Below are 7,622 nucleotides of genomic sequence, written 5' to 3' on the forward strand. Positions count from 1 at the left end.
CGGTCATTAAGCATGTCCAGCCAAGGTTGGAGTCAGCCAAGGTTGGAGTCTGACTTCTAAAACAAGACTACGTCAAACTAGACATTTTGAATCCAATGAATCATAGGCTTTAAGAAGAGACAATCTTACAATGATCGGGTCAACATTGACACGGAACGAACAGCGTGAAGGAAGAAGACAATTTCTTCAGTTAGACCAAAATCGAAAATGAGGTAATTTTTCATTTGCACGTTAGAAGTCATTAGGCAAGTCGATCGTGTTCACACCGAGGGCAAAAACAGTTGTGGTTTTCGTTCTAAAGAAATACAAAACTCCATCTAGGTGACATGGCCCCATGGGATCATGTCATTACCAAATATACTTCTACAAACTAAAGGCCGTTTGATTATTGTATTTATTGATAGATAATAAAAACAAATCAATTTGTATTTAGACAATTTAGACACCTTTTAATTAAAAGCAACTTTTTATAAAGCTCAACGATAAGTTTTTTTAAATTATTTCCGTTAAGCAAAGTCTGTCATATCTAAGTATTGGCTATACTTCATTCTTTGTCTTTTATTGCTTCGTGATACTTTTCCTTGGTAAACTATGATACTCATGGAAGACCTCGAGACCATTGAATCGAATGCTCATTGCTTCTCATAGGAGTGTTGACACTTTTTTCACTTGATTGCGGGTGATATCATAATCAATCTAATCTGGTATAATGATTTTAAATTATTTATTTTCCTCGATATGGATTATAATTTGGGGAAAAAAATCATGAACCTTAGAGACGAGAATAATGATATTTAACAATTAAAAGTGCAATGAGTAGACAATACATTATTCATTTTGTATATATTTAAAGGACAAAATTTAAATAAAAAAAAAAAAAAAGAGAAACTCAAGGAAGGAGTGAAATCGTGAGATAAATGGAAACACTATTTTATTATGAAAAAAATAATTATCTACTTTTAAAATAATAAATTAAGCTTTTATTTATTTTCGAAAGAACAGATTTTGCTTTCAATAATCTAAACAGTGTTTTCAAAAAATAATTTTTGCTTTAAAAGCTGTTTACCAAAGGGCCTCTAATGAATGAATATCTTCTTTGTTGCATGTACACTAAGCATAAATGTACGCGCAACACGCATACGAAAGAAGAAAAAGCTCGTGTTAAGGAATTGGTCAATGTATATGTAGAGAAACAAAATAAAAAAAAATAAAAAAGGAACCTCTTCAATTTTTTTAGACGCATATTAATTATCGGAAGGTATGTAACAATTCATTCAAAAAAAGTGCCAAAAATTTTAAACATATTGCATTTATACCAATTTAGTCCTAAAACTTTTAATTAGGTTAATTTGTCACAAATTTTTCACACTAATATGAATTTAGTCCACCTGGCTAATTTAGGCTAAAAAATTACTGACGTGGGCACCAGTTATTCTGCATAGCATGACTGGTATTAACATGAATATTTTTAATAATATTTCGATAGTTTTGAATTTTCTTATAATTTGTTGTTTTTCTTTTCTTTTTTGCCCCTTCACTTTTGTCACTGAGGGTCGCAACCTTGTCAAATTTGGGCAAGGGTCTTTGCGCCCTCTCCTATGCTTGGCGAGGGCTTGCTGGCCCTTACTTAAGGGCCAGTGAGGGTCATCGACGACTCACGCCAGCCAAAATGAAGGTAAGAAAAGGAAAGAAATAAAAGAAGAAGAAGAAAATGATTATAAAAGGATTTATGTTAGCATGTAGCTGTGTCACGTAAGACCGTTAGTGTCCATGTTAGCGATTTCTCGCTTAAATTGATTGGATGTACTAGATACTAATGTGAAAAAATTTATGAATAAAACTGCCAAATTGAAATGTGTAAGATTGAATTGCTATCAACACAATAGGCTTGAAATTTTTTTGGTGCTTTTCCCAATTCATCCGAAAGCAAGTTAAACCAAAAGCAGAAAACTCAGATTTGAAAACTTTTTGATAGGGAGTGAATAAGTGAATTGCTTTATTTACTCATCTAAATAACTACTTACTAAGATAATTACCATATTATTTGTTATATTCAAATTATGGATGCATTTACTGATAAATTTCCTCATGGATAATCGTAGGAAATTCTTGATGAAAGATGTGTGAGTACTATCTATATAATATTTTTATATCCCACAACATATTGTTTGAGTGGGCCGGTTTAAATGAAAAAAGCCGGTTCGGATTCAAAACCATTTTTAATTTTTTAAATTCGAAGTATATTCGAAGTATTTGGTCAAAAAAATTAAAAACCTGAGACTATGGTAGAGACAAAAGAAAGTTTGACCTGAGACCCGAACGAGAGGGACCAGGTTGTCCCTTTGGGAGGCAACGAGTGGATCCTAACCCAATGGGCCTACCCAAAAAACAGCCTCCGCTCGCTTCTTTGCCTCTAACCGGTCCTCTCTCTCTCCCTCTCTCGTTTGCGAAATCTCGTATGGTGTTCCATAAGATCATGTATAAGCAACGATAAAAGGATCGAGAATCTTTGCATTACGAGTTATTACTGGTTATTCACAAACACATTTTCCAACTACCAATATATTTAGCTAAGTCAACCAACTATATGTTTAAATTGTGATAAAAATTACTTTCGAATATGCCATCGAGATTACATAGGTTATAGTTTGTCAAAAAATTGAATTACCAAAAAGAAGGAATTTCAAAGAGGGTAATCTTGAATTGGGTCGAGTAGCCTAGATGGGGCAGGAGTTTGATTGTTTTTCTTTCTAAGAAAATTATAATCCTAACTTAAATTTTTTCCTTCTTATAGACTCCTAATGGGTCTGGCCTCTCCCTTGTCCCACCATATATAACCCCCCACGAACCCTTTCGATTCCTCTCTAGTTCACTCACCTCCTTCCGATCTTTTCTTCTCCCACACCTCTCGCATCAGTTAAAAAAGAGAAAAAGAATGGCTCTCGGAAAATCTGGCAAGCTCTCCCAGACGCCGGTGATCAAGCAGATTGTGCGGCGGTGCTCGAGCTTCGGCAAGATCAAGCACGCGTGATGAAGAAGGCCTCCCCTGGACGTGCCCAAGGCCACTTCGTCGTGTACGTCGGGGAGCGCAGGAGCCGCCACGTCGTCCCCATCGACTTCTTGACCCGCCCGGATTTCCAGGGCCTGCTCCAGCAGGCCGAGGAGCAGTTCGGGTTCCACCACGAGACGGGGCTGACGATACCATGCGGAGAGGAGGAGTTCGTGTCCCTCTGCTTTGGCCACAGGGAAGAGTTCCGGTCTCCGAAGCCGAGCCTCAGATAGGAAACAGATGGGCACGGGTTAGGCGTTCTGGGTGTTCGCTTTTTTTCAAATCTTTTAGTGGTTGGTCGTCCTTGATTTTGGGGACCTTTTTCTTTTTCAACGGAGAAAAAGAAAACAAGAAACGGAGGATTAGTCAAGAGTAGTGTAGCCTGAAAGCCCGTTATTAGAATTGGGTTGGGCAGATGTGTCAATCGACTCTCTAGATTTGAGAGTTTGCTCCCGTCGTTGGTGTGGAGTGGAAGGTGTGCCATTGTACCTAAACCTACCTACCCTCTGAAAATATTCAATTTTACTGATCTTGGGAACTCTGTTTTTCTTAGTTTCAGTGTTTGCTCTCCCTGTCTCTGTCTCTGCCTCCGTCTCTCTCGCACCCATACGCACGTGCACTTGATGGTTTCCTGATGATCTTCAGGACTCTGTATACCTATTTTATCGTTATGAGCTAATCCCTGCTGTGCAGACTCTGTAGTCTTTTTGTTACCGATGCATGCAGATAGTTACTGGCAACAAAGTAAAACCATCCATCTCATATGCAGAACTTGATTACGAAGTTCATATTTATCCACGCTTTATTAGGACTTGCGTTTAGGTTTTATGGACACTTGGATAATTGACGACGGATTGAAAGACAGTCTCATGTTGTGCTTCTGTTGGGCATGGATTCCACGTAATAACGGTATGTTTGGCATTTACCATCTTCCTTTTACCTCCTAGTTTCATATCCCTTCTTCCTGTTTTTGCGTCTTTTATCGTCAGTTTATATATTCAAACGCGTCGACAGCTCTCGGTCTGTGATGGTATTAAAGTTGAATTTCTTGAACTTGATCCTCTTCCAACCATTCGCGGATTGTGTTTCCTTTATACATGGTTTTAGCTTTCATCAATTAATTCATGGCTGCGAACCTCGACACGCTTCAAAATAAGTCATCTTGCCGATTTCCACGGAAGGAGCTTTCCCGAAGAATCAGGGGACAGCAGAGAGAAACTCCTTTTGCTTGAGCAGTATGTGCCAAAAGACTGGACGATGCTGATTCCTTGGTGGGTCTTCTAAATAGTGCAATTATGCTTTTTCATGTTCGTTTCCTTCCTTGAGCCTGACCTGTTTATGACAAGAACCCTCGATATTTTAAGACACGGGAACCTATCATTTGATTTTTCAGAAAAACAGTAGAGACGACCTTCTTTTTTATTAGTTTCCCTTGTCATTTGATAAAGAAAGAACATTTAGAATCTGGGCCCGATTAATTTGTCCAGAACCACAGAAAACAGGTGGAGGGGAATGCCTTGTAGACTGTCAAAAGAGAGGGTTCACTGGCGTCACTGTTTCACCGTTCCTCACTCGGATTGGATCCCACTGTATGCATTGTCTCAGGACTGGAATTGAACGGGTGGCTGTAGTTGAGTTCCTCCCTTGTACGCAAACTCATCTTACTGGGCAACTCTCATTGATAATCCTCCATGGATGGAGCCTTTAATCATCTCTGCAAAAATTATCTCGCTGGTTTAACTGAAGTTCTCATGCAGACAGATTATCTGAGTGCGTCGCTCTCTATTTCACTAAGTTACAGACTGGCCATCCATAACAATTATTTTGGGATCAAAACTCATCCGCTGAAAATCATTCGTTAAACGAAAACGTACTATTCTTGGATATCTATTGTGAGTAGACGCATTTAAATTTGAAACAACTACTCTCTTACTCCTTTTTCTTAAATAATATCTATAGTTGAATTTACCCTGCATACAATTAATTCGAATTTCACCTTGCATAACTTATTTCTATAATATCAATATTTTGCACTTTGGGTTAAAGCCCATTGAAGCAAAAGTCTTGTGTTGTCCCCGGCCCGCCTGCCGTAATGACTTAACAAAGAAATGAACCAATTCCTCTAATAGACTTATTTCTTGTGAGTTAGTATTAGCATGTTACTTAATCTTAACCACTCTAAAAACTAATATACTGATAAATTTCCATTACATAAACATCTCTAATATACATCCTTATTATTATCATTACTTAGATATATTTAACAGATAATTGAGACTTGAGGAGGCAATGTTTGATTACATAATTTATCTAGTTCTTGAGAAAAGGTTGACCAAGCAGGCCGGCTGATGGCTTGACAGCACAAACACGCTGCACCCGACTAAACTCAAATTGAATTCGTTGAGATATCCGAGTCCCTGCTCTAAAATAGACAGCAAAATATCTTAAGAAATGACACATTATAAAAATTCAGCTAAATTTCCTCACATTATAGATTATTGTACTAATTAATCACATGGCACAATGGAGATAGACTCAGTTCAATTTAAAATTTCAAGAATCTAATTTGATTTATTCTAAGAAGGCAGTCTCAAGCAACGATAGATTGGCCAAGGGAATCTGCAATTTAGTTTGGTTTTGTGAGGCATCGCGCTAGCAATCTTTGACTTTTTCTCTCACGTTTTGTGCCTACATGTTCATCAATGAGTGTGTTGGCTTATCATTTACTGTCCAGAAATTTTTAAGCAACAAGTGAGAACATGGCTACTTCCATCTTTATAATCAAGATTAGCTCTTTCTTGGTCTATGTTATAATCCTCTAAAATCTATCCAATTTCTGATTCATGATGATTAAGTTGCAAGCCTCTGGTCATTGAATCAAGGTCTGGGAATCAAGCTTGGGGGATTTTCCTGAATTGGTTATTTCCTCCAGAGGTTTATCATTATCCCATTTTATGTTTGTGGTTAACTCCGATAAACGAAGCAATTTAAAGACCTACTTAGGTCTAAGTCTTACGGGTGTTAAGCCCAACCACTATATTTTTCTAGGTGTGGGAGCTGCCTATACCCCCTTAGTTTAAGGTCTGGGGGGCCCTCATGTGGCGCGACCCTGATCCATTTCTATGTTATATTGGACCGGAAAATTTGCTGTTTTTTTTTTCCTGGTACTTGGTGATCCGTGTTGAACCAAACGGGCAAAATTACTTCGATCAATTCCATGTGGCAGAATATGAAATTCAAAATCTAATCTTCATGTTTCATCGATCGTTGTTGACCATCTATTGTCAGTCGTCGCTTTGGAAGATAAAGAGTCCAAGACCAGATCATCAAACCTAGAGGACTTGAATTGCATCTCCTATACAGGACAACCGATGAGGAATAAACTGTCGTATATTATGATGAAGGCTAAATGATAATTCCCAAAGATAACGAAAGTACTTCCAAAATCCTAAGTGAACAAAATAAATAAATAAATAAATAAAATCCCTAAGCAGCAAAGAAATTTGGAAAATAAACGAATGGGCTGAAACAATGCATAAAATACTAAATAGACCTAATATAAGAAAAGTGGCCTGAAACTCATGAAATCAATGAATTTTGAGGGCTGAAACGACAACAAACAGGTTCCTCGGTCTAGATATGACAAGCGTTCGGAATGAGCTTTTCTAATTGGTGTTATGGCCCTGTAACTTCCTTGGATCAAAAGTTATGGCCTGTTTATCAAATGTTGCACGAATTTTGTGTTTGGGCCTGCCTTTTGATTTTCTCATTATCCAAATGCTGGTAAAGTCTTCAGCAGCCGCCTTCGCTTCACCTTGTCTTATTCAATCTCCTGGAGGAACAAATGGCGGGTTTTATATCTCAAGACAAGCAATGGAGCACATTCACAAGCAGCTCGATTAGTAGGAATCTAGCCTTATGTGGGACTCCATTGCCAAAAGCAATGCCTGGCGAGCTCATAGTGAGACTAGTTGCACGCTGGACCCTTTGAAGCCTTGGAGCACATGAACGAGAAGATTTGGAGTGTGTGCGAACTCATTTGTTTCTGCCTATGTACTGAATTACAGTCACATGACAGCGTCAAAAGATATGGCACAGGTTACAATGCCAAATAGGAACCTCTGCATTTGCTCGGTAATGTCCCAAAATGCATCGTCTAAATCTTCCCAGCCGAAGAGCATTGATCCTACTTCGTTTTTCTCGCGTTTTAAATCACTCAAATGGCCGATTTCATTAGTTTCTTTTGCTTGATGACCAAGTGGAGCCCTGTCATTCCTCTGTCTGTTCGTTCAATTTCTTTACCAAGTAAAGCGAATTTGATTTCCTGAGTGTCTAGTTCACGTTCAGCAATATCCTGTGTGCGGCATCCTTCATTATTTGGTCTTGAGAAAGATTGTCTCCTAGTTTAGCGAATAACTTTCCGAAAGTGACATCCTTAATCTGAGGTTCTCTGCAAAGGAATTTCTATTAGTGGCCAAACCAAAAATGATGATTGTTGGCAACAGTGCGGCTACATGGTTTCTTTTCGATTAGGGTCAGTAGCTCACAAAAATTCTCCTCGCTATTGCCGTAG

The 7,622-nt window shown here is 38.3% G+C and overlaps 1 pseudogene; it reads left to right on the plus strand.

The window, feature by feature from the left end:
• Positions 1–2,878: 2,878 nt before the first annotated feature.
• Positions 2,879–3,601, plus strand: LOC120294966 (annotated as a pseudogene).
• Positions 3,602–7,622: the final 4,021 nt, after the last annotated feature.

Source organism: Eucalyptus grandis, chromosome 6 (assembly GCF_016545825.1).
Source record: "Eucalyptus grandis isolate ANBG69807.140 chromosome 6, ASM1654582v1, whole genome shotgun sequence".
In the NCBI taxonomy this organism is placed as follows: Eukaryota; Viridiplantae; Streptophyta; class Magnoliopsida; order Myrtales; family Myrtaceae; genus Eucalyptus; species Eucalyptus grandis.